Source organism: Lepisosteus platostomus, chromosome 24, assembly GCF_059453375.1.
Source record: "Lepisosteus platostomus isolate fLepPlt1 chromosome 24, fLepPlt1.hap1, whole genome shotgun sequence".
Taxonomy (NCBI): domain Eukaryota; kingdom Metazoa; phylum Chordata; class Actinopteri; order Semionotiformes; family Lepisosteidae; genus Lepisosteus; species Lepisosteus platostomus.
In genome coordinates this window covers 689,594-703,047 of record NC_142634.1, presented here as the reverse complement: position 1 = coordinate 703,047, position 13,454 = coordinate 689,594, and the positions used below count along the sequence as shown (strand labels likewise).

Genomic DNA, 13,454 nt, shown 5'->3' with positions numbered 1-13,454 from the left:
TTTCCATGGAATGCATCCAACAGTAGAAATGCTGAAGAGCTCATCCAGTGAGTTGTGTCTCAGATGGAATTGGTGTCTCTAGTGAGTAGAGAGATGTGGCTTATCAAAAGAAATCAGTTCGGCTGCTCCACCCCCGCAGTCTCCTCCCCTCCTCCAAGCCCAGCCTTTTATTCAATCTAACGAACCAGATCATGTCACGGAAAATAACGGCTTTCATATTAGCACACATCACTAGAAAAGGATTATATTTCTATATTTCTCTTACATACAATTTATTTACAAGTGTTGTTATTGCGTGGTCCCTTCATTGCCCTTCATTGTGTGGTTCCCATATGTTTGTACAGTAAATACAGCGGGAGGAGTTTTACTCACTACACTCAAAACTTACAGTACAGAGACGTTCTGAACGACAAAACATAACGATTCTTAATCCCACAAGAAAGAAAAGAACAATCTTAATGTTAAGACATAATAAATTGTGTTCTTTCCAGTAGTAATTTGTACTACCAACCAGCCCATCATTGGGAACAGTCCAATTACCCATTAATGTAATGATTCCTCGTTCTACTTCTTTTTGAGAAGAAGAGATTTTAAAAAAATCAGGAAGAAGTAAGAGTGCAAAGGAATATTTTAATGATCTCTAGTTAAATTGGAGAATGAACTGCCTCTCTGTCCCCCAGTCTGAGAACAGCAGGTGTCTGTCTCAGGTTACACCCAGACCCTCACAGACACAGGAGATGGAGGCTATAACATCCTGACTCTGAATGTCTCTCTGTGGACTTCTCTGAATGTCTGAATGTCTCTAACTATCTACTTAGCATGTCAATCAGCCCCATCAGTCTGTGCAGGAAGGGAAACTACTGAAGCTAACCTCCAACCTGAAATTAGATTCCATGAGACACAATTATCTGTCTTTAGCGCCACGGTGAAAACAAAACTAAAACAATAATGAGAGTACGTTAATAAAGGAACAAGTAATAGGTTTATCCATGCTGAAAAGAGAAGAGAGAAAAAATTCATCTGTGAAGCCTTCTTCAGGTGTGAGCAGGGGTGAATATTTTAATAAACCTGTGTGAGCAAGATCTGTGATCTACATGAGACTTGGAAGAAGGTACATAGTGACATATTACATATATTGAGAATCTCAGTCATTATATACATCATGCTAACACACACTCTTCTGAAAAAATAAGAATATCATATTAAATACATCATGCTAACAGTGACAGACCTTGCTTCAGTGTGCCTCAGTGCTTTCACTCCACCTACACTCTTCTGAAGAAATTAGACGGAATGGAGGAACATGCTGTAAGATGTTGGTGCCACAATAATATTTTCTTGGTTAGCTGAATACCCAGCTATATAAATAGACTAAACACAAAGAAAAGTCTTTTCTGATCACTATTACATAATGTGAAATGTACAGTACACAAAATTAATTTCATAGACTCACTTCAACAATTTATAAATAACATGAACAAAAATCACATTTCTGACAGAGCGCCACTATGAAGCTGAAATGCAGCACTCATGGTGTGTTCAACTAGCACTCACATTTTAAATGAGCAATTAACATCTTACACATTAATCTCTAACCCAGACATTAAATGATTATTTTCCTGATATGCAAACTAAAATATCTTCATTTAATTCTGAATGTTTAATTTGTTGCCTTGCTACAGAGTAAAATATTTCTTTCGCGAGAAAGAAAGGCACTGCAGAGAATGGTCAATATGGCCCAGAAGAACATCGGCTGCGGTCTCACCGAGATTAAACAGCTCTATGAGGACCGCTGCCGTGGTAGAATTCTGGCCATCACAGAGGACAGTCACCACCCCGGGCATGAGCTCTTCACCCCACTGCCCTCAGGCAAGAGATATAAGAGCATATGGACAATTACCGCTAGATTCTTCAATACCTTCTATCCACAAGCAGTGAAACTGGTGAACACATTTAGCCATCCCCCTCGGACCACACCTACACCATCACCATCTACCTCTTTATGATTTCTTATCTATTGCACATCTCCAGTCATTGTTTACACGTCTGTATTGTTTACATTCCAACTGTCTACATGTTTACTTGCACACTGTGTATTGTTTGTTTGTACATTGTCTTGATGCACAGTTTGCACTTTGTCTTGTTTTTTACACTTGTTTTACAATCGAGAGACTTTCTGTAAGTAAGAATTCCATTGTGCCAGTACCGGTTACATATGGCAATAAAGTTCAAGTTCAAGTTCAAGTTCAAGTTCAGATAGAGGGCTGCGGATCTGCAGTCAGGTCAATGGGTCTTTTAAGAAATGATCTTGATCAATTCTTGATCATGTCAAATGAGTAGGAAAAGTGTATTTAGTGAAGTGTTTAGCAGTGATCCTGTGGCTCTGCCCTCAATACTATGTGATTGATATATTTATGTCATGTGTGAGTTTTGTCTCAGGTATTAATTACAGGCAATGTCAACAGAACAGAGTTCCACACCCCAGAGTGCTTCAGAGTTCCATACTGCCTAAACATATGCAGCTCTTGCATAGTAGATTATATCATAGCACAAAGGTAACAGCAAAACCGCACTACAGCATAACTGTTTCGCTTTTTTGTTTAGATTTTTTTAAAAAGAATTTCCATGGATTTCTATTCCTTTGACTTTTTCTCAGTTTTGCCTTTCCTAACTTGTAAGGTCAATATCTCCACCTTGTGGTCATTGTTAGTAATGTCGTATTTTGAGGATTTTTTTTTTATTTCAGTTCTCTATTTGGTTATTTTATTTTTATTTGTTTGAATTGAGCATTCAGCAGTGCTAGATTTTTTTTTAAAAATTGAAGGCTACTACTATACATAATGTGAGTTTATTTAAAAAAATACAATGAAAGGAATGCATTTTTATGAGGAAAACAACGTTGATATTCCCGTGATAATCTTCCTTAGATCATGTATTGCATCATTAGGACACTTTGTGGGCTTGAACTACAAAGATTTTCCTGTTCTATGGTACAAGATAAATAAAAACAAAAGCAGCCCATCTTCACACCCCGGCCCAACCAACCCAGCACTTAGAGCCAATCCTTATCCCAAATTATGGATCTGACTTCCCGACTTCCCTTACCTACATTGTTCTATCATGTAGATTTGTTTTTTAAAACACATAAAGTACCTAGTAATTTATTTAATTGACATAAGTGAAATCACTTTTAGTATATTTAGTCCCTAATGCACAATGCAATGATAATTTGTGCAACATGCACAGGTGTGTCTCGACGGACACAGTGTTCCACACTCTAGAGTGCTTCAGACTTCCTACTGCCTAAATAAAGCAGCTCTTGTATAGTAGATTATATCATAGCACAAAGGTAACAGCGACACCACGCTACAGCATAACTGTTTTGCTTTTTAATTTAGAAATATTATTTTTTATTGTATTTTTTTCAAATTCAATACACTTGAATTACAGCCAGCATATCACCCTGCAACTCACAACTGGCAACCCACTGAAGCTAAGCGGGTGTGAGCCTGGTCAGTACCTGGATAGGAGACCTCCTGGGAAAAACTATGGTTGCTGCTGGAAGAGGTGTTAGTGAGGCCAGCAGGGGGCGCTCACCCTGCAGTCCATGTGGGTCCTAATTTCCCAGTATAGTGACGGGGACACTATTCTGTAAACAGGCGCCATCCTTCGGATGAGATGTAAAACCGAGGTCCTGACTCTCTGTGGTCATCAAAAATCCCAGGGCGTTTCTCAAAAAGAGTAGGGGTGTAACCCTGGTGTCCTGGCCAAATTTCCCATTGTCCTTTACCAATCATGGCCTCCTAATAATCCCCCTCTATGAATTGGCTTCATTATTCTCCTCTCCTCCCCACTGATAGTTGATGTGTGGTGAGCGTTCTGGTGCACTATGGCTGCTGTCGCATCATCCAGGTGGATGCTGCACATTGGTGGTGGTAGAGGGGAGTCCCCATTACCTGTAAAGCGCTTTGAGTGGAGTGTCCAGAAAAGCGCTATATAAGTGTAAGCAATTATTATTTCTGTTCCTTTTACCTTAACACAGCTTTGCCATTCTTTACACGGGAGGACAATATCCCCACCTTGTGGTCATTGTTGGTAATGTCTAACTTTGAGGCCAGATTTTTATTTCAATTCTCTGAAAGGTGATTTTAATGTTATAGATTTGAATTCTGCATTCAGCAGTTTAAGATTTTTTTTCCAAGTTCAATGGAACCATCATAGTAATGTAAAATGAAATGAAAGGAATACATTTTTATGAGGAAACCAATACTGACATTCCCATGATTATTTTCCTTTGTTCATGTATTGCATTAAAACACCTTGTGGGCTTGAGATACAATGATTTTTCTGTTCTATGATACAAGATAATAACACAAGCATTTATTTTAATTAGTTTTGTTTTATAAACACCATTTAAGATCTGATATCATATGTGAAAAAACACATTGCATAATGCAATGAACAAAGTATTGCTTACAGGCCTCTGAGACAGAGTGCTATGCTTTTTGACACATACCTGTGCTTGTTGCAAAAATTACCGTATTTTACTATAGCTTATATTTTGCCTGCAGTTCTGCAGTCAGGCCGACAGATGTTTTAAGAAATGACAAATTCTGGATCATGTCAAAAGAGCAGGGAAAGTGTATTCAGTGAAGTCTTTGCAGTGATTCTGTATTGCCCAGGGCATTAATCAGGATCAGGATTTAGCTCCAGATGGGCCAGAGATAGTGTTGTGAAGTACAGCAACTCACAGGATCACAAGGGTCGACCCACTGCACTGTTTCTCATTAAAAAAACCAGCATACACAGGCGTGTAGCATAGTACTGCTTACAGGTCTAGGAGACTGAGCCCTGTCCCCATTGACAGAAACCTGTGCTTTCTGGCCAAAATTATTATGTTTTACTAGAGCTTACATTTTTGCTGTGAATCTTCAGTCGGGACAATAGGTCTTTTAAGAAATTACAAATTCTGGTTCATGTCAAATGAGCAAGAAAACTGTATTTAGTGAATAGTTTGCAGTGAACCCATGGCTCTGCCCTCAATACTTTGTGATTGATATATTTTATATCATGTGTGGGTATTTACGTATCTATTTCTTTTACCTTTTCTCAGTTTTGCCTTTTCTAACTTATAAGGACAATAATTTTTGTAATGTCTTACATTTTCCGTTCGGGAAAATGTTTATTTCAGTTCTCTGTTTGGTGATTTTATTTTTATTGATTTGAATTGTGTATTCAACAGTGCTAGATTTTTTTAAATTGAAGGCCACTACTATACATAATGTGAATTTTTAAAAAAAAATAAAATGAAAGGAATGCATTTTTATGAGGAAATCAATGTTGATATTCCCATGATAATCTTCCTAAGATCATGTATTGCATCATTGGGACACTTTGTGGGCTTGAACTACAAAGATTTTCCTGTTCTATGGTACAAGATAAATAAAAACAAAAGCATGTATTTTATTTAGACTTTTTTTAAAACACATAAAATAACTAATAATTTTAGTTAACATAAGTGAAATCAGTTTTAGTATATTTAGTCCCTAATGCACAATGCAATGATAATTTATGCAACATGCACAGGTGTGTCTCAAAGGGCACAGTGCTCCATACTCCAGAGTGCTTCAGAGTTCCATACTGCTGTAAGAGGACACGGGGAAGGGTCATCTCTAACAGGTATTTCCGAAACGAAACGCTGAAAATGCTAGAGATTGACCTTAGTAAGATGGCGGACAGAAAGAGTCGGCTGACCAGTAGATGGAAGGGGTCTTCCGTGGGAAGCAACGAGACACAGCTGAGACGAATCAGGAACCAGAATATAAGTGGCCCGGAGGCAGTGAACAGGGCGGAAGCCAGTAGGTGAATGCGTTTTAGAGGAGATAGTGGAAGTCAGTTGGTATTGGGACAGATTTAAGGATAACAGATTTACGGAAGAAATAAAGGTTTACGGTTTATGGTTTGTGATTTGGATACGGCGTGGATTGGTGGAACTTTACGGACTTTGGAACTCGGACTGAATAAGGATTGAGAGAACGAATTGCGGACTGACTTGGAAACGGAGAAAAACTCCACGAAAAGAGAGTCTGGTGTGAGTACTTTTGTCTCTATAACATAAACCTTTCCCCCGGAGGCACCACACTGCCAAAACATAAGCAGCTTTTGCATAGTAGACCAAATAATAGCAGGAAGGTAACAGCGATACCGCACTACAGCATAACTGTTTTTCTTTTTAATTTAGAAATAAAAACAGTATTTTTTTCAAATTCAATGCATTTCTATTCCTTTAACATTAACACCTTTGCCTTTCCTAACTTGTAAGGTCAATATCTCCACCTTGTGGTCATTGTTAGTAATGTCTTATTAGAGGTAAAAAATTTATTTCAATTCTATGGAAGCCCGTTTCCGCCAGGGAGTAAAAAAAAAAGTGCTATGGTATCTCAGAATTCCAACTTGGTATCTCAGAATTCCGACTAGGTATCTCAGAATACACCAACAGCTACAGACTTCTGGCCGACATCATGGCTATCGGTGGATGCACCAGAAATGCTGGATGGCAGGAATAATAACGGATAGAGAGACTGTCCGTCAGTTACTACGCCTTATGGACGGGCGAGGAGTAGATCTGCGTGCGCAAAATCGCCTGAGACGCCGGCAGTATTACAGCCGCGGACCAAACTATGTGTGGCATATTGATGGGTATGACAATTTAAAACCTTACGGGATATGCATCAACGGGTGCATTGATGGCTTCTCGAGAAAAATGATCTGGTTAGAAGCATACAAAACCAATAATGACCCACATATTATTGCGGGTTATTTTATAGACGCTGTCTATAAAAACAATGGTCTTCCACAAAGAGTAGGACTTGATCATGGAACCGAAAACACCCACATTGCTGTAATGCAAAAGTTTCTGCGCGAATTGAATGAGGATAGCACAGAATGTGTCACTCTTGGCCCAAGCATTGGGAATCAGAGAATTGAACGCTGGTGGGCTACACTAAGAGCACAGTGTAGTCAGTTTTGGATGGACCATTTTGGACAGCTGAGAGAAGATGGGCATTTTGTTGACACCTTCATTGACAAATCACTCATTCAGTTTTGCTTCCAAAACACCATACAGGTAAGTGTAACATACAGTACTTGTCATTACAGATTTTGATATGAATACAGAAACAAAATTCTACTGTTTTATACTATTATACCTAGTAAAGATCTCTCCTTTGAGTTCCATAAAGTGATTTAGCAAACCTTATTTTAAAACAATTGATTTCTATTGTATAGGAGGAGCTCAATGAAGTGCTGACTGCCTGGAATAATCACAGAATAAGGCCAGCCCACAACCCTCGCGCTTCCAGTGGATGACCTTCAGTGATGTATGCTGCCCCCAGTTTAAATGGCGCACAGAACTACTTGCAGGCAGCTGACCAAATCAAAGTCGATATCTGTCGAGAAGACTGTTGTGTAAAGGACTACCCCTGTGATGAGGATGTCTATAATCTTTGTGTTGAACTGATGTCTGAACACAACCTTGCAATGCCAGATGATGTGTTTGAAATCACTGACCTTTACTAAAGATTACGTGAAATGGTCCTCAATGGGCTGGACCTTGAGTAGGAATAGGGGCCTTTGCACTCTCTGGATAAGATAAACTACTTATAATTGTGGGATCTAGGTATAAGGGTGTTTTGTTTTTCTCAAATGCCACAGCAGATGTTACCACTTTTAATGTGTTGTCTTTAGATCTGATTTAACATTGAGTGTGAAATTGGATGAAACAAGGAACAAATGAAAGTAAATGTGCCAAAAGATGCAAACAGTGTAAACAATCTTTAATGGACTATAGATAATGTTCACACATAAAACCAACCCAACTTTGATTTGACAATAACATTATATGAAATGTTTGACAATAACATTACCTCACCTCTCTCATTTCCTTTCACCAAATGCAATGAAAATAGAGTACAAACAATATTCACTAAATGCAAGACATTTGAACTCATTGAATTTGAACTCATCTACAATCTTGATGTTTCATAAAAATGTCGGACAAAATCCACAAATAGCCAAACTAGTCAAACACAAATGAAAACAAATTAGGTTCTGCAAAGTTACCGTGACCCCAAGAAACATCTAACTGAAGAGTTAATGACAAAGATTAATTCTAAATCAAGTGCTGACCAAAGTGAGCACTTAGAATTAATCTTTGTCATGAACTGTCCAGTTGTTGTGCAAATAAACTCTGCTGCCATATTGTGACTAAATAACATACAACGCAAAAGTTGTAACATTATCAGACACTACATGGCAGCAGAGTTCATTGGCACAAAAGTGCTTGGTAGCTTAGAGAATGCACATGGCTCAAAAAAGAACGTGTTTATTAAATTGCATCACCATACTTTTTTGAAGGTGAAAAAACATCCATTAGTTTCTCACTCAATATATGAACAATTTCTAATTTGGGTAGTCTGTAGGTTGACAGACTAAAATACTAAACTATGTCCATTACCCATATATTACTTTCCAAAATTGTTAATTTCACACCTGAAGTCAGGATAGCTATCATAATGAATAGACACTCTCAAATAAAAGCCATATGTATGTGCCATAAGTCTTCTTTCAAATCCTTGCATATCTGTGAAGTCAACAGTTACAATCTTGCCAAGAAAGAGATCTGAGCCTGTGCAGAACCTCAGGAACAGAGACTGTTTCCTTCCATCACACTCTCGCAGGTATGTTGTAATATGCTTTGATATTTCCTTTTCCCGTGCATTCATTGTGCAGGGAAACTTCAGTGACCGTATGATTTTCCTTGCCGTTGGCTGCAAGTTTTCATACACAGTTTCAATTTCCTGAAGGGCTTTGCTGAGGGGAGCGAGTACACTTTCCCACTGTTCGATAACATAAGCAGGCTCTTGAATAAGGGTTTTGTGAGCCAGTTCTTGCAGAATTTGTTCAATGTTGTGTGCATTTGGCACTTTTTTGGCAGCTGTAGTTGTCCAAGATTTCCAGTATTTCATCTTGGTCAGAACTGTTGAAGTCTCTGCGACAACATTCCAAGGTATAACGGTCAGATTCTGAGACATACTTTAGAAAATTGTCAACAAGATGACTCTTCACATATCCAAGAGCTGCCTGTTGCAAGATTACAGGAGCAAGCTTGATGGGCAAATACTTCTCTTTCTGCCAATCAAAAGAAATAATTTTACCTATACTCTGCCACTTTTTCTTGCCATAGTCATGTCGGAGAAATGGTATCTTCAAAGTGCTGCTTGTTGTACATTGTTCAAAGAATTCATGCCAGAAGTCAGAGAGGCAATCTCTGAGAACGCCTTCATCATCATATCCATTCTCATATTGCCCATTTGGTAGTAAAAGCTTTACTTGAATTTCTGATTGAGTATATGAAAGGTGTTCATCAGTGAAATGTTCAATAAGCTCAGATAGTATCTGGCTGCGTTGGACAACAAGGATTTTTTTGTCTGGTTCCCTGAGTTCTTGTGCCAGAAGCAAAGTGTCTTCTAGATTTTGTTGTACCATCTCAGAGAGGTCTCCATTGAAAATTGTAATGATATGCTATCCTCAATATTTTCCCCAGTAAACATGGTAGAACTTTGTTGAGCTAAACTAGAATCCTCTGTGACATCTGCAGGATAAAATTGTGCCACGTCATCACTGCCTAAGTTCAAATCATTTCCAGTATTTCCAACATACTGTAGATGACATCTAATGTTTCTAATTCCAATGGTGGATCAATTTGTGAGTCTGTAGAGGGAAAATCCTGTGTGTTTTCCTGTGAATGACCTGCAGTGTTTGATTCTTGCTGTGTCTTCACACCACTACTGTCATGTTTCTTTTTGGTTGACAGATAGAACCTCATGATAGTTAAATTTGAGGCTTCATATTGAGCACCCACTGTACTGTCCTGATCTAAGGAAACTCCTTGGTAATTTGTCAGATCCACCTCAAACTCAGAAATATTGCATTCTTTCCATCTGGGAAAAACAAACATATTGCCTCCGCTATGAGGTCTTTTTTTTTCCAGTCCTTTGAAACACTTAACTTTCGTGTTCCACCACCCTTTTTGGTTCTCACCTGGATAAAGCCTCCTTTTTCTTCATCATACAGCATCCAGCCCAACTCTGTGTGTTCACCTCTTGATGATGAGTGATGTTTTCTGGATGCTTACACTTTTTTCTTTTATTCAGTTTTGACTTCAGTCTATCAAAAAGCTTTGATTTCCTACTGTTGGGCTCTTTTCATGTCTCCTACAATATCCCATCACTGCCAGTCTGTCTCCATTAGACGGCAAATAATTCCTCGTCTGTTCATCTGTCATTAACATCAGGACACTGGCATCAATCTAAAAATGAATAGTGTATTATCAACTTTCAGTTTCAAAATACCATACTTAAAGCATAATTTTATGTGGATCAATATGCTGATACTGGTTTAAGGAAAAAGGCAATTCGGGATTGTTAAGGTATGAAGTGAACATATCTACTATACATGAAAATATCAATATACTGTACAGTACTGTGCAGAAGTCAGAGACCACCCTTGCATTTTTTTAATTTCCAGTTAACACAGCCATTCAGTGCAAATTATTTAGTTTTTGGTGTCAGAAAACAATGCAAGAAACATATATTTGACAGAAAAGTACACTAAATATAATATCAAATCTATCAGTATTTAATTTGTCCACTCTTTACTTATGTGCAACCTTCAGGCACTCCAAGTCTTCCATCCTTCCAATCAAACAAGTTACAGCTGTGTCCTCCCAACATAAGTTGATCCCAAAACTGTCACTGACATTATATTAGAACACTTTCTATTAAAAGTGACACTAACATTCAAACAACTACCCAAACACACCATAGCTGCCTTGCACATGTCTTTGTCATGTGCATCTGAAATGGCTAGAGGCAATATTTCTGATAAGATTAGCTATAAAGAGAATTTCCTTGCATTAGGAATATATAAGTCAAAGGAAAATAGGTGAAAAACAAGAGTTTCCAAAACTGGAGTCAAAAATTACTACAATATATAGAGAAAATGGGACTCCTAACAATCGTGCAAGGCCTGGTAGACATCACCATAGAAGTTAACATTTTTATCACTCTCGCATCAGATCTGAAAAAAATCCACAAGTGTTTTTGTTAATATTTCCATTGTAAGAAGACAACACAAAGCTATGGGTCTGAAGGGATGTGTAGCTGTCAAAAAGTCACTATTTGAAAAGGAAATAGACAAATAAGAAGAAAATTTGCCCTACAACACCAAAACTGGACACTTGAGATAAGTGAGGTTTTCTGGACGATGAGTCATTGAGTGGATTTGGATTTGGATCGGCAGAAGCAGAAAATACAACCAACTTCTAAGACTGAACTTTGGAGGTGTTTACAAGAAGCATGAAAAAATATCCCAGTGGATTTATTTGAAAAACTCAAAGAAAGTCTCCTGTAAATAATGGAAGCTGTAATAAAGGCAAAGGGTGGACACGCTAAACAATGAAAGATTTGACATGATATTTAGTTGTGGATGCTTTTGTGTAATTTTGTGTTAAATAAATGTTTCCTGGAATAATTTCTGACATTGAAAAATAAATTAATTGCACTTAATGGCCGTTTTGACTGGAAATTAAGTAAACGAAAGGGTAGTCTCTGACTTTTAATAGTACTGAAAGTGCTGTTAATATCTACAGTGGGTCAGTGGGAGTAAGTTATAATAGACATTAACACATTCATTCTGTTAACTACTTTTTCTTCCTTTATTTTTTCGATAGTGGACTCTGGAATGTCCATCTCCCTGAGGAAATCGATAAGATCCTCCATCCTGCAATTGTGGCCTAGGAAGCACACATGGGACAGTGGTGCTGCCTACTGTCGACTCCAACGACATGCATAATAGTACATTTAGAAGTAGTCCAGGATAGGCAATGATGACCGACACTTGCCACAGATTTGCATGCATAGGGTGCACATACAGTAGGTCACACCCCAAGGGTATGTGAATGACAAATGTAGAGTAGGCTTTTCAATTTAATCAGACTTGTCACATATAGTATGCATACACAGGCAGCACCTCACTCAACTATACCCCGTCTATAGAACACCCAGATAGCCTGAACTCAAAGATACAGATTTGAAACAGTCTGAACTCTGCAGAAAGTTATATCTCCTGAAAGAGGGTTGTTCAATACTAACCTATTGACTAGTTTTAACTTACTCTACCTTGTAATCATCTTAAGAGCAGCTAACTTATCAAAAAGTTACAGAAAGCTGAATCAAACCACAGCTGTAAAAACATGTTCTGTACACCTAAAATTGATAGACAGATACTTTATTGATCCCGTGAGGGAAATTGCAGTGCAACAGCAGCTTAACACAGACAACACAGCCACAGTGTAATGAAAGACACAATAATAATAATACAATACATACAATACAATACAATCAGTACAGTGAGAAGTGCACTAAGACGAGTTACTCACAGTCCAGAACACACAAAGAACAAACCAGAACAGAGCAGTACACAAAAAAGTCGTATTGCACAATATGACTATAAATATAAATGTATTGCACAGGTCCCTGGCATATATTGCACAAAAACGGTTGTAAACAGGAAAATACTGTTCAGTCCAGAAGCGGGTCACTGTCAATGACCTATATAACTAAGTTTTGGAATTGTTACTAACCACACTATAATGTCTTCATTATGATAACGGTTGTTTTGTGCATGTCACTTGGTAATTTACAGCCTTAGGAAGCCGAAAAGACCGGATGGAGGGTTTGTAAAAATTAGACCGTTGTGCCTATCAAAGTCCCAAGCTCCGATGGCAAGAAGTTTGCAACAGTTTAATGTAGCCTGATCATGTTTAGTAAACATAAACATGCTTGTGATCCTGGTATGTTTCTGAGAGATTCGCAATCACAGAATTGTATCTGAGCAATTAGACGGAGAGATACTGGGGTTTGGCCAAGTACATTATTGGAAGTATATTGAAAATAAATAAGCATATCAAATCTCTTAACGTACAAAGGGGGAGAGTAAACAAAAATAATAAAAGACGTTCCCTTTAATGTATGTCTGTATTGTTACGGGTTCATTAATTGTATTGAAGCAAATTTATGTTTTGATCGTGAATACGCAACCCCAGAATGGGTCGCGTAGAAGCTCATAGCACCATCCTCATATGGTCCAAAGCTAGCTATGTTCTGGCGCCAGAAGTGAAGTCAAAACTGTGAGATATTAAGTTGGAATTCTGAGTTACTAAGTCGAAATTCTGAGTTACTAAGTCGCAATTCTGAGATACCATAGCGCATTTTTTTACTCCTTGGCGGAAACGGGCTTCCATACAATTCTCAATTTTGTGATTTTATTTTTATAGATTTGAATTGTTCATTCAGCAGTGCTAGATTGTTTTTAAATTGAAGGCCACTACTATA

General features: G+C 38.0%; 1 pseudogene; it reads right to left on the bottom strand.

The window, feature by feature from the left end:
* Nucleotides 1–8,497: 8,497 nt before the first annotated feature.
* LOC148641325 (uncharacterized) lies at nt 8,498–11,650 on the bottom strand (annotated as a pseudogene).
* Nucleotides 11,651–13,454: the final 1,804 nt, after the last annotated feature.